The following is a 22,977-nucleotide window of genomic DNA, read 5'->3' on the forward strand; positions in this document are numbered from 1 at the left end:
TGTTGAGTGTATGCTCAGTTCTTTAACATTTCAGTGGGCTAAGTTAACAGATAAAAGGTGATTGGAGGAAGGTTAATTGGGCTTAGGTGTGTAGATTTATATTCTTATTTCTACTTAACAGAACACTGACCTGAATACATGTGTTGTTTCTTTTGGTAATGATGAAAGGGTGTTGCCCAATCTGGAGCTCAACATTTGGAATGTCAGTCTGGATACTACAGAGGGCCAGTAATTAGTGCTTCATCTTCAGTTCAGTAGTAAGATCCTCTGGAGGCCTTTTTTTCTCCAAATACAATAAGTAAACCCTTAGGTATTTGCTAGGAACTAACCCTTCCTTTCCTTGCCCAGAAGGAAGGTAGCAAACAGGAAGTATGGGATAGAGATCTTCTTATATACAATATTTGCTTCTTGTTGTTGATGAATAGACATTGTCAAGTTGACCACTCTGGTTCAGGTTGGTGTGTGTGTGTGTGTGTGTGTGTGTGTGTGTGTGTGTGTGTCTGTCTGTCTGTCTGTCTGTCTGTCTGTTTCTAATGTTGTGGTGGATATAGCCCTTGTAACCAAAGAAATGAGTATATTTTTGAAAAGTTTAATTTCACTTAATTTTTAAAAAAACAAATTGCCAGCAAGGCTCTTCTACCATGACCATCTTCCCTTTCCAATCAGCTCCTTGTGCATACATTGGGGAAGGGGGGTACAGCACAGTTGGTAAGTGAGACCTACAGAATCTGTTTCATTCTAATTCTGGGTAGTTCTCTTTAGGGATAAGGTTATGTGCTGAATCTTCATCCTTAGTTTAAATTTGTAAAAATAGTGAAAGCTTTCCCAATAAGAGAATTTATATATTCCTTAGCCAAGAACATAACCCTAAAACTTGAACCCTTCTAAGTGTGGATAATATACACACAGGGTTATATTACTACCTGTGGAAGGAAGGAAGGGAGGGAAAGAAAGGGAAGGGAAGGGAAGGGAAGGAAAGGAAGGGAAGGGAAGGGAAGGGAAGGGAAGGGAAGGGAAGGGAAGGGAAGGGAAGGGAAGGGAAGGGAAGGGAAGGGAAGGGAAGGGAAGGGAAGGGAAGGGAAGGGAAGGGAAGGGAAGGGAAGGGAAGGGAAGGGAAGGGAAGGAAAGGAAAGGGAAGGAACAAAAGGGAAAGAAAAGCAAGCAATAAAAGAAAGGAAGGACTGAGCCAGATCATCCATTCCACAAGTGGCATGGAATGGGCCCATTCTTACAAATGCTCTCCTGCTTGGTAACTCATTCACCATCTTCTCTAACACCCTGGGTCCCTCATGCTCTCAGTCAAAGGAAATGTATCCCTGTCTTATATGATGCCCTCCTCCTGCCCACTGCAGGAACATCCAACATCACCATAAAACTTCTGCAATCTGCATGGAACCCAAGTTTGTGGAAAAAGTGCTTTCAGATGCAAATCTTGTGAAGTAATTTGTTTTAGGAAGAGTTAAAAAAATGTCTCAACACATGTTCTTTTTCTGGATGAAATTTCAATTGTATGATTTTTTTTCCCCCAGCAGTTTCCATTAATTCAAGTGAAACATAGACCTGCTGGGTTAACGTGTAGATAGTGGCAACACTGGTTTTCTTCTTAAAAGCACGTCATCATTGTGTTGGAAGCCTGCTGTATAGAGATGTAGCAGGTAGGGATTTAGAGAGAGCTGTTCAGAACTGGAACTGGTTGTTTAGTACCCTTGAAACTATGCGGAAGGGAGGGAGCTAAATACAGCCCTGTGGAGTGAGGACCTTCTCAGTCACTGCCTGTGGTTAAAAACAAATGACAGAGGGTTGTTGTGCAGCTATTTGAGTTCCAAATGGAATGTCTAGCACTCAGCTATCACTGCTTTTCAAGGCAGCCTCTTGAGGCCCTGAGGCTATCCCTGCCAGCCTCACCCAGCTCCTGCCACCTCCTCTTCAAAAATAGGATGTCAGGCGGGGTGTGGACACCACCCGGGAGGGATTAAAGGCAGAGAAATGCAACTAAAGGGCAGCTTTTGAGACTTCAAAGCTACTCCAGATCTTGGATAAATCATATATTTAACCAGAATAAATTGAAATAGAAGATGATGACCTCTCTCTCTCTCTCTCTCTCTCTCTCTCTCTTTTCTCCCCCCCCTTTCTATTTAGTACCAGAAGGCCATAATGATGTAGGAAACTATTAACTGTAGTGATAATAGTAATACCAAATTTAAGATGTGATTATTTTGTCTCTGAAGCCTTTCAAGATGAATTTTTGTTCTGATTTTGAGGCTTTATCAGAAGTCTGCAGGAGTTTTCAAGTTTGTCTATTTGGAAAAGGAAATGAATTTACTTTCGAAATTGTGTTCATGATGAAATGTTATTATTTCATTTAAGCACAGCATTACTTGACAAGCTAAACAGGGTGTTAAGTCTGGAGCTTGTGGGGAATATTTAAATTCCTGTTTCACATTAAAGAATGTATTGCATTGTATCTTACCATCAAAAAAGGAATGTACCAATGTATATATCTGCTTGTACTTTATCCAAACAGCCAATTAGACATGTGTGTTTTCTTTTTAATGAACAGAGAAACTTTTGGAAGTATAAAAATGCACACCTACTTACTAAGAGCCCACTGGCCTATTTCATGACGCTGACATAATGATGTCTTGTATACTTCCTCTTTTAAAAATACAAAAATAAGTGGCAGAGAGAGCAAAGCCCCACAAATTAGTGGCTCTTTGGCCTTTATAACTTAACTGAAAACATGGTTTTCTGATGACGACCACAGCTGGGGCCAATGAATCATCCTAACCTGGCAAAGTGTTGTAGTAAATCTTCCATTTTAATGAAGTGATTCATTTGGAAAGAGAGGCAAGGCAAGGAGCTTGAGGCCCAGATACCCCAGCAGCCTGGAATGGCTCAGAGCCATAGTAATCTTTTTGATCATGCTGGCAGCCCAGCTAGTGAAGGAAACCCAGGCAAGCCTGTCTAACTTCCAGCAAGTCCTACTTCCTGTATATTAAATGTCTCTGTGCACCTCCGCTCCCTTGGTTCTTACAGTTCTGAGATTTTATATTATATTTTACAATTGAAACTTGGAGGCTTTTAGAAGTTAAATAACTTGCAACTCAAGCATCTTAGATTCCAAACTCTGTATCTTATTGTTCCATGACCTTAATCTGTTCTGTCATTTCCCTCTATCTCCAGTGCCTTCCTTTCCTTCTGCTCCCTTCCCTCCCTTCCTGTCCCCATGGTCTCTTTATCCTTTTCTTCTTTCATTCATCAAACCAACACCATGCCACACTCTGTGCTAAGTAATATGACCTAGGAAACAATCCAGTGTTCTTATTCTTATGTAGCCTTACCAATAGGCCAGTCAAATAGAGATTGAGGGTGATTAGGAGAGGAGCCACATATCTTTCTTTGGTGCTTCTTAGGAAAGATGGTTGGTGACATAGTAAGAATTATGAAAGACTTCAACTGAATGGCACAATGGACCAAGACTATTGGTTGAAATTAAGCAGGAATAAACATAAATCCTTTGACTAACATTTATGATTATGTAAATGTAGACTCGGTAAGACAGGACTTCATAGGCTTCTAAGTGAAGTTGAACCCTGGATGTGTGAGGAATGCCTTGAAAAATTATTCAAACTTAGTCTGGATTCATACCAGCATTCATTCCAAAACAGAAGTGCTGATAATTCTACATTGAATCTAGAATTCTTTATAGGATTTTTGCTTTGTTTTAAGGATGACACTGGTTTCACAAGAGTATATACAGTTTATCAGACACTAAAACTCTCCAGAATCCCATTTCCTCCTTAATTGAAGGTAAGAAATATATGCTTAATTCTTATTTATTCTCCTACCCCAATGGACTTTGCCATGGGGACTTCTGGCTTGTAGATAAGAACTCATAGGAGATACTTGGCACCCTATAGCAGCTGATATTCCTTAACAATACTTAGTAGTGTCTATTCCTCATTTAGTATACAACTTTCTAGATTTTTTTCCCCTTTTTACGATGTTACTCTGACAAGACAAAATAAGCATATGTAAAGCTACTATAAGGTAGAAAATATTTAGTTTATGATGGCATAAGGGAGAAACTCAGAAGGCATATAGTATGAGCAAGTCGAAAGAACTCTGGCACTGGAAATAAACAAGTGGGTTGGAATCCTATTTCAGCCTGGATTCATTGTGGTATAGACAAGTGAGTTAACATTCTCAGAGCCTTAGTTGTCTTGTTGATGAAAGAGTGATACAAATCTCTGCATGGCAAGATTGCTGTAGCAATTAGAAATACTATTGGTCCACTGCTGACCATAGAGCTCAGCATAATGTCAGTAGCTAAGGAAACCTTAAGAAAGCACTGAACGAAAGGTGGAAAAATCAAGAAATTGCTTGGAAAAAGTGCCTTCTAAGATTCATCTCGATTGACCAAGTATTTAAAGACATATAGTCAAATTTATAGACAAAAAAAAATGACAAGGATATAAGGTAAATGCCATATAGCCGCTGTTATATCTTCTTTGTTGTTGTTTGGGGGTCAACCAGTGTGTTAGTCAACCATGTTCCACTTGGGCTGAAAGTCATTGACAGCTGTTTGTGGCTTGAAGTAATCTCCAGGTTCAGTTTTCCCACTTTTAAGTCCTGCTGCTATTTGAAGAATGCTGTGATATTGTGATATTGCTTTCCCCTGTCACTATAATTCATTAAACAAGCAGCCATATTAATGTCATAAACAAGCAGTCGTGTTAATATCATATAGAATGTCAAATATTTTTCAAGATGATATCTGTAAAGCATATTTGTGATGACTATCTTAAAATAAAATGCTCACTTCCGTTCTTTTACTAGTAATAGCTGAAAAGGGGAAAAATTGGTTACTTCTTTCTTTCAGAAACTACTGTCCCACTTATTTTAAACAAGAAAACCAAGTAACAGGTTTAACTTACCATTCATTCTAAAACTAGGACACACCAAGATCATTTAACAAACATAAATACTAATTTAAAATACTGTGCAATTCAGATGTCTCTGGTTAAAATGAGAAAGGATATTAGTGAGAAAGAAATGACCATGACTGGAGAAGTAGGGGATGAAGACAAAACAGAAACAAAATGTGAGTCCACAAAGGAGAAACAAATGAAAGGAATGCAGAAAAACACATATAAAAAAAAGATATAATAAGGAAAAGAATAGAAGAAAAAGTGGTATCCTCTGGAGTAGGGAGTCACCACTTACTGCCAGAAACCCCCCTATTTCTCCTTATCCTCATTAAGTCTATATGGATGGAAAGAAACTACAGCTGAAGGGCACAGAACTCTAACACATTCTCACAAACCAAGAACCATTGCAGATTTTTGGGATGGCATTGGGTTGGGGGTTGTTAAACATAGAGCCTTGAGGCTTTTTTACTCACAGTTGGTGTTTTACCACTTGAACCTACACTTCCTACCTACTACATACCTACACTTCCACCTTTTTGCTGGTTAATTGGAGTCACATTATTTTTTGGCCCCAACTGGCTCCAAAAAGTATTTCTCCATCTCAGCCTCCTTAGTGTGTAGGATTTTAAGCATGAGCTACTACTAGCTCACTTTTAAGTAATGCCTACACATTCCTCTTTATTAGAAATCTGCCAACTTACATTTCTCTGCTCTCTCTTTATTAATTATTTTCACAGTGGTCGGCTTACCTCATCCAAAACTCAGGATCACAATCACAATCTTCTACTAAAATGTTATCTATTCATTTATGCAAAATGAGCTCCCTTTTATCCTAGCTGTGACTTGAAGGACAGGAATATAAAGACCCTTCAGAAAATTATGTTAATTCCCCAGTGAAATTTCCTTATTATCAGTAGCTCCTACTGTCTGGGGCCACAAGCTGGGGCTGTCTGAGGTGAGATGGCTGCACCCATTTTTTTCTAAGGGCCTGTGATGTGATGTGATGTGATGTGATGTGATGTGATGTGATGTGATGTACAGCCAGTGTTGAGAATTGTGTCTTTGGAGAGATGGCAACAGTGTGTGAATTATACTTCCAGCACTTATAGGTAAGACTTCTGTATGTGTTTAGATACGTAGGTAGGTAGATGTTGGATAGATGATAGATAGACAGATAGAGACAGGTGGATAGACATGTATACAATGACATATTTAACAAATTAGAAATTTTATATGTAATAGATACATTATGATTATGCATAGATTATTTAGGAACACAGAATACAATGTATTGATAATACCCATAGGAGATTGCAAAACTATACTCTGTATGTGTATGTATATGTGTGTAAGAATGCTTCTTAAAAGCCTAGATTCAAAAACTGAGAGGAGCACTGATCAAGGGGCCTGGCTATGTTGCTGGAGAAGGCATGCTGTTGAATTTGTGTTTCTGCAAATCCCTTAGCTGAGCATAGTCCTCATCATGTTGCCCTCCTTGCCTGCCAAATAAAGCACCAGCTCCTCACTGGGAGTGCCCTTCCTTTCTGTTTGTCTTCTCAGTTTTTTGCCAGCCATTCCTTTACATGTGACTGATTTATAATTATAGCCACACCTGCATCATTGTCTGATGAAATTGTATTCATCCTTCAAGGTCTCTCTTCCAAGAAACAATCTTAATTCTTTCACCAACAGATAGTATCATTCTCTTTCTCTTCCCTCCCTTCACGTCCTCTCCCTTCCCTTTCTCTCTCTTCCTCCTCTTTTTCTTCCCTCTCTCTGTCTTGCTGTGTGTGTGTGTGTGTGTGTGTGTGTGTGTGTGTGTGTGTGTGTGGTTTATCTTAGTGAAGGTTGAGAACATTGCCTGTGTCTTTGCATCCTCTTTTGTGCCTACCAAGCTTAGCATTCTGTACAGAATACGTTTAACAAATATTTATTCCGTGGAATTGCTAAAAATCAAAACAAGATTTTGGCTACTATATGAAACTGACTAGAATTGCAATTGCATTTGTTGAAATAAAGTGGTGGCTTTAATAGAAGCTTTTACTGTTCCTGGACATACAGACTTAGGCAATGACACAGCTCTGAGAAGTTCACCATCTCTAATGCACTTCAGGCACATCGACTAGAGACCTGTTTTCTTGGGGTGCACTGAGTGTACACACCATGAAGGAATGGATAACCACTTCTCTCTCTGGTTCAAACTCAATGAGGATGGCACTTCCTTCTAGTGTAAAACATGACAGTCACTTGTTCATCTTAAATCGCTTTCCTTTGCTCCATGTTGACACTTGTGTATTAAATTACAACCCTGAGATTGATTACATTTTGCTTCAGAAGGCAAAGAAAGCATTTCTATCTGTTAACACAGTGTAATTGCCCTTCTATCCACACACCAAAAGGTAATTATAATTTTTAAGGAATAGCTGAGTCTGAGCTTATTCTTTCCACGTTCTCTGGGTAACAGGTGCACCTAGCCCCTCCCCGCACCCTCCAAATATCAGCACTAATACAGTGAGTAAATCCTGTGGTCCTACAGTATAGTGTTCTGCTGTACACCGTAATCACTAGTGTACCTTTAAAAGCAAAATCTGGCTTCTTCAGTTTATTACTAATTTAATCAGTTCTCTTCAAATTATAATTTTTTAAGCTAGGGAAGAATGAAAGGGAAGATCTATTTTAGAAACAGAAAAAAATGTATCTCTTCAGCTTTCTCTGCACCTAGAAGACAAAGGATCTTTCCAGTAGGAGCGCAAAATGACAGTTCCACTTATCTTGGCTGCTCATAAATTACGTCAGTGACATATTTTCTGTTGAAGAAGAAACCTTATCTTAGTGGCTGTATTTCAGAATCAATCATCTGCAATGCAGTCCTACCTCCCTCTCCCCTCTCCCAAGTAGGGAGCGTTATACAATTTGTACATTTCAATTAGGTTGCCATAAAAAATGAGTTTCTCAATGGCATTAGTTGATTACTGGTATCCAGCCATGCTTTCATTGCTAAATGACATTCTGAAAGCCTCCATTCTAAACATAATCACCTTAGGGCACCCACAGAGTGTGGCCCCAGATGATTCAATTACAGCAAAAAGTTGCTGCCTTTCCAGAGCACAAGTAAAACTATCTGCAGTCTTTTGCATTTACAAAGCATTTATCAACATTCCTGCAAGAATGTGATTGCAGATGAAGATTAGGTTCTGTCTTTCTTCTCTCTGTTGTTCTTTCCTGGCTGTCTGTATTTATAAATTGCAGTGTTGCTTCCTAGGACAAGTGTGTATTTCAGGTGACTCAAATGAGAGAAAAATTTCTCTTTAGAGCCAGTGGTGTAGATGCTGAGCTTCCTACTGACCCAAATAACTTATTTAACTCACACTGTACCTCAACTCCACAGGATTCATTTCTAGGAAAAAAGGAGCTGATTTTCCAAGAATTTTGGACATCAGGAACTGCCTTCAACATGTAGCAACCCCCTCCTCCCTGCCCATAAAGAGAGATTCTTTTTTCCCTATCTTTTCAGGCAGCTTCATGTGATATAGTTGAGTATAGAAATGTGCCAGTTATCTATTGCTTTGTAACAATCCACTCTAAACAATGATTGAAAATAATAATTCTTTCTTGGTTAATAATTTGGGCAGGACTCCATTAGTATGTTCTTCTGTTTTGTCTGTGGCAACTTTACAGAGCTTGGAGGCTCAGTCTTGCCTCTGTAACATGGCCGCAGGTTGGTTTCCAGATTGTCAGGTCCTTCTCTCAAGGTGGCTGCTCTTGCTCCAGCAGACTGTTATGGCTCTCTGGTCTCAGTCCCAGCAGGGTAATTGTGTTAACTAAGATACATCTTCTACCCTAAACTCTTAAAATTACTTGATACACAACCAAGTTAAGATTTAGAGACTTTTCTCAAAGAGAGCGGTAGCAAGATCAAATTGCATAGCGACAGTCAGGGATGAGCAGAATTATTGCAGTCATCTCTATAAAGAATCTACCATAGGTTACTGAGGTTGAGAGGTAAGAGACAAGAGCAAGAGGAAGGGACAGAGTAGGTGACTGATAACTTTAAAGTTCAAGGACTAGGATTCCCATGATACAGCACTGTGACCTGGGAGAAAGTATCAATCTGTCCAAGCTTTAGTTTTCTATCTCTTGGGGGTAATTTCCTCCTTTTATGATGGTTGTGGTGATTAGAGATAATATTTATAAACCCATCAAGTAAAGTTCTAGCTCCACAATAGTTGTCAGTGAGCATTTAAAGCTTCCTGTCCACCATCTGTACCACTACCTATATACTTCAACTCTAAGAACATTTTGCTATATAAAATGAGCCAGCCATGAGAAGAAGAATGCTGCATGAATCAATGTCATGAAATCTAAAGAGCCATAGAGACAGAAACTAGTATGATAATGGTCAGGAGCTGGGGGAAACGGGGATTCATTGGAATGAAGTTTCAATTTTGCAAGATGAAAAAGCACAAAATATGCATATGGATAACCCTAATGTATCGTATACTTAAAAGTGGTTAGTACAGTGCTGGGAATATGGCCTAGTCGTACAGTGCTTGCCTTGCATATAGAAAGCCCCAAATTTGATTCCTCAGCACCACATATAGAGAGAGAAAAAAAGCCAGAGTGGCACTGTGGCTCAAGTGGTAAAATGCTAGCCTTGAGCAAAAAGAAGCCAGGGACAGTGCTCAGACCCTGAGTCCTTGCCCCAGGACTGGCAAAAAAAAATAAAAATAAAGTGGTTAATACAATTACTTTGATGAGTGTTTTACTATAATTTTTCTAAAGCCCACTACTTACGATACCTTTTTGTGTCTATGAAAAAAGATCTGATATACTCCACTTAGAGATTAATTTTGGCTCACAGTTTTAAAGATTTAAATCAATGATTTCTTGGCTATATTTGTTGTTTGGGGCATGCAGTGTGAAGTATATCATGGCAGGAGTGAGTGGTAGAGGAAACTATTTACTTGATGGCAAGCAGACTAAAGTGACAGATAGAGAGAGGAAGGGGCAGGGTTTCCAATATTCCCTTTAAGGATATACTTGTCCCAATCACCTAATTTTCTCCCATGAGTCTCCACCTCTTAAAGTTTCCACCACCTCCCAATACCACCATTTTGCCATATGAGTCTTCCTTCAAGAGACATTTGAAAACCAAACCATAACTCTACTTTATGGTAATGTCACTGAATTAGAGAGAAAATATATGTAAAGCAATTACTACACTTGAGTCATAATATGAACTTATATATTGTTATTACAAATGAATCCACTCAAGCCTGAAGATGAGTGTCATTCGTATGTTCCCACAACTACTAAATGGAAGCCCTAGGTTTTTAAGACAGATTCTTCTCTCTCCAGAATGACATGGGCTTTCTACTATTCTCTATCTCCTACAATTGCACTTTTCCTCCTAAATGGCAAAAATTTGGGTTCTAGCATACCAAACCAAAAATTATAAATCTCTGATCTATTTGTTACTATGCCCATACACACACATCCCAAATAATGGTCAGTTTTTGTTGTTCCAATATAAAATTGTTTATCACTCACTTTAGGAAGTGATCATTACTTGGGAAACTGTTTGATATACTTTCCTCAAATCTTTTACCTTCTGTGACCTATCTTTACTTTCTAATCTCTAGGATAATTGATCTTTGGTCCTTTCAGTATCTCAGGACAAGTGCATAATTAGTCTTTAACCAGATATTTAATCTTACCTCTAACTCAGCCTTTGAAACTAGCTAAGGGATTGGAAACACAAAAGAATATAGGGTTACGTCTGTTACGTGTTCATTGTTTGGATTCTTGGGGCGTGATGTAGTACTGTCTTTATGTAGGAGTTAATTTTTTCAAAGGCTATCTAAACTAGAAATACCCAAGTGTCCCATAACAAGTCCAGAGAAGAGTGGCTCTCAAATATGTTTCAGCTGTTTTCTAGTCTGTTCATAAATGTTATTCACCGGCAACTCTGCAGAGTTTACACAAAATATATCCTTAAAAGACATAATTTGGTCCACTTCCTCTGATTTTGATCACTGGAAAGGGTACTTCATTTGATTCTGAGCCACAGACTCTCTTTTTCAACTCCAGTGGAATAGTTCATTTTTAAAGGGCAGTGGTGAGGGGGAACCTTAGATAGATTTCTCACTTCCCAAAGCATCAGAAGAAATTACAGCAGGCTTTTCCTTAGAATTCTTTGACAATGTCAGATGAAGTGGTTCACAACTGTAAGCCCAGCTACTTGAGAGAGGCAGAGACTTGGAGGATTGTGGTTCAAGCCCAGCAAGAACAAAATGTTAACCAGACATTTTAATAAACAAGCTAGGCAAGGTGGTCCATGCTGTCAGTACACAAAGAACACGGGTAGGAGGATCGATCACTGTCCATGACTAGTCCCTACTTTTAAAATGAGGTAAAGCTAAAGGGCTGAGGGTGTGGTTCAAGTGACAGAATGTCTGTCCAGCAAATGTGAGACCCTAAGTTCAAACCCAAGTACTACCAAAAAGAAAGTGGGAAGGAGGGGAGGGAGGGAGGTTGGTCGGAAGGAAAGAAGGAAGGAAGAAAGGAAGGAAGGAAGGAAATGATGGAGGGAGGGAGAGATGGAGGGGAAAAGAGAGAATGAAAGAGAGAGAGAGAGAAAAGAAAGGAATATTTAACAAGTGCGATGAAGTAGATGGTGAGGCCATGAGGAGAGGTTGGAAGTTTCTGATTAAGGCATCACACTGTTGCATAGTGCTGTAGAGAATTTTTTTTTTGTATAATACCAGGTACAAGTTTATGTAAAGACGCAAGAAGACCACAGGGAGACTATTGCAATAATGTAAGCAGGAAGCAGGGCTGGGACAAAGTGTGTCTATGGTGGAAAGAAAAGAGAAATAAGATGTTATAAAGGAAGGGACTTTACCTTCATGAAGGCAGAGCCCAAGTCTTAGATCTCCTGTCCTAACATAGGGCCTTCAAACACTATAGTGCTCACTCTGTAGAGTTAAGTGTATGAACTGGCTGAAAGTCAAAGCACAGGAGGAGAAAAGAAATTACAAATCCTCCTCCCACCCTATAACCACAGAGAATACACCCCAACACCCTGGTAGATATTGGAAACTGCAAAACTGAAACTTTAAACCCTACCTATATGGTATTTTGTTTCATGCATTCATATCTATGACAACACTTGGCACAGTAAGAAATTAAAAAACAATAACTACTCATAAAATGATTTGTCCATTGAATAAAATAAGAACACAAACACTGTGATATTGCCACAGTCAATCTGATCATCCAGATTCTTCAGGCAGATACCATACCCAGTACTGGATTCACTGGATCAAGGGATGACTCACATCTGTGCAGCCCAGACTGGGATGAGATGATGATATTTCATCCTGCTACTGGAGTAACTAAGAAAGTAACAGTGTGGATCAAGCGTGACTCTTGCATCCTAGGTTCATTGCCTAGTTTCCTCAGATTCGCAGTTCTATTAAGAGCATTGAACATGTCAAAAGAACAAATAGAACTCCAGAGGCAGATAATAAGTAGTTGGAAATTTGAAAGTGAAGCTTGGAAAAGACAGGGGAAGTTTCAGGAGCGGCACAGAGGAAATTGGTTAGGAATACATCAATACACTGAGCCCTTTGGTATGGAGGAGGTTGTAGAGGCTGGTTTAGGACATAAAGAAAATGGTTAGGATATAGATCTTTGGGGAAAGCATGTACATTCTAACAGGAAAAATAAGAAAACTGAGCAGAGAAAACCAAAAGGAATTTAATAAGATCTATCCAAGTCAAGAAAGACATTCATGTAGAAACCAGTAGTCAGGAGTATGAAACTCTTTATTTACTGCTTCCTGTTACCATATATGAACAATACACCAGGGGTTTCATTGTGATCATTCCATAGATACATATGGTGTATTTTGAACAAATCTTTCCTCTGTATTATGTTATCTTTTATGTTTTCTAAATCCCACTGCCCCCTTTCTCAAGCAGTGCTTGGTGGGTTTCATTGTGCTATCTTCGTGTGTGTGTGTGTGTGTGTGTGTGTGTGTGTGTGTGTCTGTCACATCCCCTTGACCCTCCAGGACCCTCTTCTTTCCCACTTTAGACAATTCCTCTAGGAGTACAAAACTTCAAAGAGAAAATTGAAATGTTTAAAGGAATCACATGAATTTGTACTGGCCTTAGAAGATAATCAGAATTTCATGAATCAGAATGAGTGTATTCAGTAGCATCACATCACTGAAGACAGCTGATGGGTAGTTGTCATGATCAGAGAATGACATTGAAGCATTATAAAAATCCAGCATTAAAGTTAGATGTGGTAGCACATGCCTGTAATCCTAACTACTCTGGAGATTGAGATCTGAGGATCATAATTCAAAGCCAGCCCAAGCAGACACATCTGAGGGACTCTTATCTCCAATTAAACAGCAAAAAGCTGGGAGTGGAGGTGTGGCTCTAGTGGTAGAGCACCAGCCTTGAGCAAAAAAGCCAAGTCCAGAGCATGAAGCCCTGAGTTCAGGACCCAGTACCAGAACAACAATGATAAATAATCCAGGACTAAAGCAATTCTGGTACCAGAGGATTTAAAGTAATGAAAATTGTTCCTCCCCTATACCTAAATAGAAGTACCTTCCTGGCAGTTTCTTTATGCTTCCTGTGTGATTGCCATATTATCAAGGACATGGTAGCTTCTAATTTAGTACTCAACAGTCTGGAGATCTCTGCTTATGTACCAAGGCTTAAGAGGATAAACTAGGATGAAATACTGAGATCTGCTACCCAGCACAGATTTTTCTCAAAATCCTTAGCCTGCAAACAAGTGTGCATTTTCACCAGACTCAGCGGCTTTCTTGCTCTCCTTCTGCTGCCCCAGTCCTTCATTAATCCTTGTTGCAGAAATGCTAACAACGTACCTGATGTCAAGTTAGACAAAGAAATACACATCAGATTCTTGTCAGGGATTTGGGAACCCGACTTACTAAAATAATGTTTGTCTTCTGAGAGAAGTGATGTGATTCTTTCTAATGGTCTGAAACATTCCATAGTAGAATGATTCATTTTCCATAGTAGAATGTTCCATTTACAGAACTCAAAAGGCACTGTGGGTTCTCCACAATGCCAGAGATAAAAGTTGAGACACAAATTATTCACAATTTGTAATGGAACTTTACATTTTAAAAATCATAGGATGACTCTATTAGGTCATTTGTTTACATTTTTATTCACATTTTGAAACTGGCCTTATGTTAATTTACCAAGCCTGGTAAAAACACAGATCGCCTATGTCTTATCACCAGAATTTCTGATCCAGTAAATCTGGAGTGAGACCTGAGTATGTTCATGTTCTTATGTCAAGATGCCTCCAACTTTGTTGGCTTATGGTGCCCTCAATGTGGCAATAATTTTTTTCACATGGGGGGTGGGGTAGAGCTACCATAATTATTTAGTAACCCTATTTCTAGACCAAAAGAAATACTCAACAGTTGTATTAATTAATGGGTTGATTAATTCTAAATAAGGTGTACTCATGCCTAAGACTTTAGTAGCTATTTTTAAAATATCCTTAAATACAAAGAGAGATAATACAGTCATCTCTTGATAGCCAGAAGAGATTGGTTCCAGAACCCTCCTGCCAATATCTAAGAATTAAATAGGGAAATAAAGAATTAAATAAGGAAGGACTCGAAGAATGAGTGAAGTTTCTGTGAAGAGTCATTTTGAAGGGAGGAATACTTGCTTTTGTTATTTTAGAACATGTACAAGGAACTTTTTTCTTCATATCCTTTTTACTTTTTTTTACTCATAACGAACTAAAGTTTCTAATCCTTGGGTTGCAGTTATTGTCCGCATGAGGGAAATGATGGTTTAGGTTTAGATTGGGTGACTTTTCTTCAGTCACACTGAGCTTCATTTGTTGGAGGCAGGATGCTAAAACCACATTATTTAGGCTGTTCTAACTGTTTGAAGAAACTGTACTCTCATGTAATGTCATTTAGAAATATCCTCAAGTGTCATAGATAGTTTTCACAGAAATCATGCAGAGTGGGTGAAGATCTCCACGCCTTTTCCTCCTGGGAAACCCAAGAGCAGCTGTGGAGAGTGGGCGTTGGAAAGTTGGTGAAGCATTAGAGACCAGTGAAGGGAGGAGAGGCCAGAAGTTGGTAAGTTTAAGATGCTAAACTAGGGAGAGAAAAAGGCTGGTAGCTACCAGTGAAAACAGCTGAACTGAATTTTTATATCTTCAAGGGCTTTTTATCAAAAGAGCAAAATTCAAGGGCAATTGTGCACAAAGGGATAGAAAGATCAGCTTATGGCAAGAAAAGCAGGTGCCAGTCAATAATAGTACTCCTTGTGGAGTGGCAAGGGCTCAAGCACCTGCTGATTGAATCACCACTTCAGCGCTGACCAGAACCAAGAAGCTCAGGAGGGTCTATTCACACAAGCAGCCTAAGCCAGTTTTTGTCTGCACAGTATCCATGTACTTAGAAGCCACAGGTGCACCCCAAACAGGGAGCTGTATATTTTTAGCTTGTCCACAATACTTCAAAGAGTGAGTGTCTTGTACTGAGAGTTGCCCATCTGTGTTGTTAAGATTCCTAGTGTATGCCTGTAAGGCTGGAGGCAGAGAGGAGAGATGATAAATGGAGCCATTGGGATGTTTTGGTCCTTTCTGGAGTATGTGAAGTTCAATGCACTAATATCTCACTCTGATGAGTAGACTGGCCATGCAGAAATCCCTCTGTATCTCCCACGTTCCTCAGTTTCAGTTCCCCATGGTCAACTGTGCTCTGAAAATCATAACAAACATTTCAGAGATAAACAGAGACCATATTCATCGAACTTGTATTATAGCATGTTGTTAATGGTTTTAGTTGTTTGTTGTTAATTTCCTATTAAGTTAAATTTATGAATTAAAATTTATTGCAAATATGTATGCCTGTCTAGGCAAAAAAAAAACAAACCAGTGCAATTGTACCTCAGAATCTGTGAGAGACTGATTCTAGCACCCTATCAGATATTGAAATCTGCTGATCCATGTTTCCTGCATTTAATGGCATAACATTTACATAGAATCTGTGCATATCTTCCTGTACACATTTCACCTCAAAGCTTCTCTTCTGACTTCTATTACTGAATACAATGCAGTCATCGTATTGTTTAAGGATAAAGGAAAGAAAGGGATGCCTATGTTTGTTAGATAAGTACAACTACTTTTCAAAGACCTTCAAGCCACTATTGCCTGCATCTGCATAATACCTGGTGATGGAGGCTTGCATAGTATCTTTGTTTTCCTGCCCCCAAGTGGGCCTTAGAAGATGTCTGCTACAAGATGCCATTGGCTCACCCCTGGAATCCTAGCTACTGAGGAAGCTGAAACCTGTAGGATCATGGTCCAAGGCCAGTCTGGGCAGAAAAGTCTATGAGGACTCATCACTAGTTAGCCAACAAAAAAATGGGCTAGAGGAATGACTGACATGGTAGACCACCAGCCTTGAGCAAGAAAGCCAGAGTACAAGGCCCTGAGTTCAAGACCTAGTACCAGCACACAGATACATACAAAGAGGTGTCTGTAGAGATGCAGGGGGGTTGGGGCGGAGGAGGGATTGGCTGTACTAAGATGACACTGAGGCATGAGGCTATTGGCAATCTTTAGTTTTGGGGCAAGCTGAAGGTGTCGACTAGTTTGAGATGTGCCGTGGGGATACAAGTTACAAAGAGAGATTTGCAATTTGAGTTCCAAGTTTGCCCAACCCAACCATCCAAGGCCATGGTCATGTTCCTCCCACTTGGATCTGCAGAGAGCTTAGGAGTGAGTTGAAAAATGTGACAGCAAGCTGCAAGTTTTGTGGTTTTCGTGATGCTCTCTTCAACTCAAGATAGTGCTCAAGTTCTGAAACACAATGACCCTTAACTCTGCTCCTACCTGATTCCTTACTCATCATACTGGACCCTCTATCTCCATGCATACATGTTAGATGCTGGCCTAAGGGAGTTCTTTATGGGACTCCATGTAGGAGTCCTTTGACCACAAAGCTCTAGGGCTCATGGCCTAAAGAGTGTCATTGAGCCACCACCCACATGTGGGTGATACCTTTCACAGTGTGCTTGCTACACAGTAAGAGGCTAGCCCTACATCTGGAATTACTCCTTTTCCCTCAGCTATTTTGTAGGATGACTGAGGCTGCCCTTTTCTAGGATTTGGTCAATCCCTCATCACAGAACTATCCCCAGCCCACTGCTATTGAGAATGTCCCTTACTTAAGATGAGCTCTAACTGTCTGCCATGACCAAAGGGAACAACTGAGGGGTTTCCTGGGATGCAAAACTTTGAATTTTGCAAGTAGAATGGCAGGTTGTGCACATGGCCCAGCCCAAACTCCCTCTTTCAAAACAAATGCCACAAGGATCCCAGTAGGAATTCAGTGTTGCTTTCTCTCTTCATTATATGCCTGCTGCATGAGGAATAGGCTTCTGTCTTAGTCCTCGTAAGTTATAGAATTCTTTCTCAAGAGTTGGTTTCCTTAACCAGATTTTTAGCATCTTACACTTGTGGTATTAGAGAATGCATCCTAGCCAGATGCTAGTGGCTCATGCCTGTAATTCTGGTTACTCAGGAGGTTGAGGTTTGAGGATTGCAGTTCAAAGCCAGCCAGGGCAGAAAAGTCTGTGAGACTCTTCTAACCAAAAACCAAGAAGTGGAGGTGTGGCTCAACTGGTAGAGCACCAAGCCTTGAATAGAAAAAACCTAGTAAATGCTCAATTATAGTACATACATCCACATATAGAAAAAGAGCACATTATCTTCCACAGTATGTAATAGTGGGAGAGAGGGGCTTGTACTCTGGAATTATTAAGAAAGAGCACTTTTCATGAAATGAAGGAATTAATTACGTAAAGACAAGATGAATAGAGACTGAACTTAGGTGTCACAATGGATTAAATAAACAGTGCTATCAAAGAGATAATGTGATTCTCAGATGAATCAACACAAGGATAACAGGAAATAGGCTGAGATTTCAGCAAAAGGGAATTCCATGCATCAATAACCAGCCCTTGACCAGAAGGATGGCAAGAAAAAAAAGTATATATAGATTTGAAAGGAGATTATAAATCTCTTCTCTCAGAAGCGTTGGGCAGTGTCCAGCTTTAGTGCATCTTATGTTAAGAAGAACATTTTCTGAATTAGCTAGACAAAGATGCTGGATGCAGAATGAGTATTCTCAGTTCTACCAGAGGAAAGGCCACACCCACTTTCCCTTTTATACCAGGTAAGGTGCATTGGTCCTGCCCCCCTCCCCCTCCAGTCCATTTGTGATGATTGAGATTTAGGAGTCATAGTAAAGCTAGTTGGCAGCACGTGGTGCCATCTCATTATCAAGTGATGACTTCTCTTGGACAGGATTGATTTGGGAGCATTAGGACTCCATGAATTCCCCTCTGCCATGGTCTTCACTGAGGGCTCCAGTCTCATTTTCACCATGTGGACTGACCATCTGTTCACGATAACTGCAAATTCCCTTGCAGGACTCATAAAGTCTCCCTGTGTACTTGCCCAGCTTTGAAATTCCTCTAGCTACTGCTCCTCTTGCCATCAGAGCAGCCTGAGCCACTCCAACAGCTGTGGAATTCACTGGGGTTCTTCTCTGCCCTATCTGGCTGCCGCCAACCACCGCCCAACCACTCTCCAAAAAAGCCAGCACATTGTAAACCCATTAAGGCTTAACTCCTAGGGGACAACAAAGAGAACTGCCTTTGAATGTGAGCCTCTGTGTGGATCACAGAACCTTCTGGCACTGGAGCTTATCCCGGGGGGCCAAGGGAAAGTAGGGAAAGTTACAAGCTTCTGAGGGAATATTTTCACAGGTTTTGCAAACAAAAGGCTCTTTCTTCCAATTCCCTACAACTTTTTTCTGATTGCTAATTAACCAAAGCTAGGGGAAAACAGGCCATATCTGTAAACAGACCAGAAGTGTGTGTGTGTGTGTGTGTGTGTGTGTGTGTGTGTGTGTATCTATGTGAGTTTTAATGTGTGTTTTTTTTTCATTTTTGTTTATTCATGAAGTGAGGTCTTGTTTTGAATTTAAGAAGATGGCACAGAACTATAGTAGGGCATCTGTTTTCTTCTAGTAATTTTTCCTGTACACAATCATGCATCTGTCTTTGCACATCAAATGGTGTTTTGCTCCATGTCACCCATTTTCCATCAGGGAGCTGCTCCCATCTCTTCTGGGTCTGCTTCAATCTGTAACTACTCAGAACACAACTCTGTGCAGACTTCCCCTAGTTACTGCCACTTTTTAAGAAATCCCATCTGTCTTCAGTTACCATGTTGTGTACTTCCCCACCCAGGCCCTTCCCTCTGTTAGTTACAGGCCTTTTGAATATAGAATGCACTAGAAGACCTGGAGACCCATGCCTGATTTCATAAAGACTACAGCAGTTTTGATGCTGGTTGAAACAAAACTTACATCCATCTACTTAGTCAAAGCCTGCTAGACCCTAGCAGGCTTTGAGGATTGTTGCTATAGTTTTCCAAATCTATTTTTAATTTTCCTCCAGGAGATAGTCACTGTTTATCATGCAAGTTTTGTGATCTTTGAGTTTTGAAAGACCATTACATTTTATTTTATTCATAGTTATGGTATGGATGGTGAGGTGACTAATCAAGGCAATCTCTGCCTTACTGATATCGAATCAATATTTCTTATTAGTTCTGGCCTTCTTTTTGGTTGACTCTAGACTGAGGGAAAAAAGCTCTTCACGGGCCTCTAGTGGACATGTGGTGGAACTACAAAAATCTTATATTCATATGTGTACACATTAGGGTGTGACCCACTAGGAATTAAGCAATCACTAAATCTGTACTTTTGATATTTAAAGATTAATAATTTGAGAGGTAAGAAAAATAGTAGGAATTATGAAATCAAACTCTTGGCTGACTTTAGCTACTTAATCTAGTTGTCAACTTTTGCTTGTGGTCAACTGAACTAAATTTCTTTGATTTGAAAATACCATCCATTTAAGACAGATAAGAGTCAATTTCATATAGTAGCTCAATTTGAAGTTCACAAATTTTTAGTCAATTGGACTCAACTTCTGTTCTATCAGGAGTTTTAAATCAAGTATTTTAAATCACACACACACACACACACACACACACACACACACACACTTGTTTAACTAAGAAACAACCAGCCTAGATTAGGAAAGTCCATGTGACTCTTACCTCCAGTTAACCAGCAAAAAGGTGAAAGTGAAGCTGTCATTCAAGTGGTTACCAGCAAAGAAACCCTGGGTTCAAGCCCAATACCAGAACATACATGAAGAAAGAAAGAAAAAAAAAAGGAAATGGAAGGGAAGGGAAAAGAACAACATAAATGTTTCATCTCAATAAAGTCAAAGATAATATGTCACTGTAAAGAAACATGAAGGGAATGAAGTATGGTCCCGAGGCAGCTCCAGCCTTCTCTAGAGGCTGAAATTCAAGATCTCTCTCTCTCTCTCTCTCTCTCTCTCTCTCTCTCTCTCTCTCTCTCTCTCTCTCTCTCTCTCTCTGTCTCTCTCTCTCTCTCTTTCTCTATCTCCTTGCCTATCCTCCTGGTTTTTCCATGTCCCCCCCATGCACCCTTGCTTCTAGCTCTTTCTTTTATGTCCTCTTTGCCTGATATAACCCCTCCCTTCCACCACATCCCCATCTGGCAGAACTCTTCTATACCTTACAAGGCCAAGTCAAATGCAGTTGTTCATTGGCAGCTCCCCTCTATCAGCACCTGAGGGCTGAAAACTATTCTGTGTGATTCCACGGCACCTTTTCACATCTACTGCGTTGTTGTAAGTTCACCTGTAAAGAGGCTGTTTGTTTCGGGTGATGGACCTTGAGCATTTCATATGTTAGCAGGCTATTTCCATATTCCTGTCATCATGTTAGTTATTGTAGTACCTAACACAGCTTTGATATTTAGTAAAGTGCTTTTTATTTTTGTTTTGTTTTAGCTGTACTGGGGTTTGACCACAGGGCCTGTCAATTACTAGGTAGGCACTCCATCACTTGACCCACACTTCTAGTCCTTTTTCTCTTTAATTTTTTTTTTAAGTAGGATCTCCAGGTTTGGGAGGGGGCCAGCCTCAGACTGTGATCCTCCGACCTATGCATGGTTGGGATCACAGATGCATACCACTATGCTTGGCTCGGGTTAGGATGAGGCCTCACCACTTCTTGCTCCAACTAACCTTAAACATTGACCTTCATGAGTTTCTGGGATTATAGGTGTGAGACACCACACCTGTCTCTAGCAAAAGATTACTTCTTTTTTAATTGTCTGCGGTCACAGGACAGAGGTGAGGCTTAGTGAACTTTCCCTTTAAATGTAGGAACTCTTCACGTAGGGTCCTTGGCTTCAATTGCAGAGTAAGAACTTCTGGACAAGTCACAATGGTAAGAAAACTTGGCAGAGATTTATTAAGTAAAGGAGGCAAGCAGACAAACAGACAAAAAGCAGACAAACACACAGAAGGGCAAGGGCACACTCTAACAGAGTGTGGGTGCTCTCATAGGGAGATAGAGTCACACCTTCTGGGCTGTTGGGGTATTTCTATGGTAAAGGTAGGGGATCTGGCTTCAAAGTTACCTAATGATAGGTGCTTTGTCTATTCACACCTCGTGCTACTTTCTGAGTTCCCAGGTGAGAATGCATCCTGCCATAAACCAATTCTTATCCTTGAGCTAAGGAGGCACCCTGTTATCTACATTGGTGTCTAAGTTTGGGGAAGCATTTTTCTCAGGAAGGCATACATCCTTTAGGACAAGTACTAATTCTTGGGGTGAGGAATGCATCCCCCAGGAAAGGATGCATCCTACTGTCTCTCTTTGAAGCAAAGCTGGCACTTCTATGTTTCTAAATACCATATTTCTGTGTTGCCTTCAGGCACCACAGGCCTCAGTTTCCTCAGATTATCCTGTCTCATTTTCCCCTAAATGACTTTAATCCCTTAATCTTAAGGGAAGTACATGAAGGACTACCTGTATTTGCTGTTAGCTGACCATACCTCATTTTCCCCTAGCCTATCTGGCTTCAACAGCTATTCCTTATGGTGCCTATTTTAGGCAATGAGAACTAGGAAGTATGACATATCTTGTCATTAAGGTCTAGGTTTACATCCAGCATCCTGCAATGCTTCTTAATTTTCCCCTCTGAAACTATTTCAAACTTAAAATTAAAGACCCTAGGTTAAAGTTTTCAGGATATTTGAAATATAAACCTTATCTTGGATATGAACTGAAATATTTTGTCCTATCATCATTCAGCAAGAATAAGAATTTCAGACAACTGTGCTAGTGAGAAAATGATTTCATGATGACAGAATGCCCAGCTTTGAGGGCTGGGGATATGGCCTAGTGGCAAGAGTGCTTGCCTCATATACATGAAGCCCTGGGTTCAATTCCCCAGCACCACATATACAGAAAACGGCCAGAAGTGGCGCTGTGGCTCAAGTGGCAGAGTGCTAGCCTTGAGCAAAAAAAAAAAAAAAAAAAAGAAGCCAGGGACAATGCTCAGGCCCTGAGTCCAAGTCCCAGGACTGGCAAAAAAAAAAAAAAAAAAAAGGAATGCCCAGCTTTGAATACACACACACACACACACACACACACACACACACACACACACACACACAGAGTCAGACATTGTCTCCCTAAAAATTAAACTAATTTCACTCGTTCTGATGGGAGACAGATATCATATTCCTTTTGGATTTAACCTGCAAAGAATTTTCAATGTGTTGACTTGGAAAGTTGCTCTGGGGAAAATTGTCTATTTAAGTCCATGTAGAGTGAAACCCACAGTTATATTTTGAGCTGGATGTCAGGAGTTCTTTGCTGGATAACAGCAAAGGAAAGGGCTGAAGAAGGGACTTGAAAGAAAAGGTTTAATGGCCATCAACCTGGGGTTCCTTCACCTCAGAGGGCTGAGCAAAGCTAGCAGGTTATAGGTGAGGCTCATCCAAAGTCACTGCTCACTGAGGCATTGGGTAGTAGCCCTTATAAGGCCATT

General features: G+C 40.1%; 1 protein-coding gene and 1 long non-coding RNA gene across 3 annotated transcripts in view; one reads left to right on the forward strand and one right to left on the reverse strand.

Annotated features, from left to right (window-relative positions):
- Stard13 (StAR related lipid transfer domain containing 13) overlaps positions 1-22,977 on the forward strand; it is a 237,366-nt gene that overhangs the window by 85,721 nt on the left and 128,668 nt on the right. The gene's annotated exons all lie outside the window — the stretch shown is intronic.
- Positions 9,570-13,101, reverse strand: LOC125348357. Its single transcript, XR_007210352.1, has 3 exons — positions 13,091-13,101; positions 12,103-12,667; positions 9,570-9,767 (listed from the first exon to the last, which is right to left on the reverse strand). It is a non-coding gene; the product is annotated as an uncharacterized LOC125348357 (long non-coding RNA).

The sequence above is a fragment of the Perognathus longimembris genome, chromosome 3, assembly GCF_023159225.1.
Source record: "Perognathus longimembris pacificus isolate PPM17 chromosome 3, ASM2315922v1, whole genome shotgun sequence".
Taxonomy (NCBI): domain Eukaryota; kingdom Metazoa; phylum Chordata; class Mammalia; order Rodentia; family Heteromyidae; genus Perognathus; species Perognathus longimembris.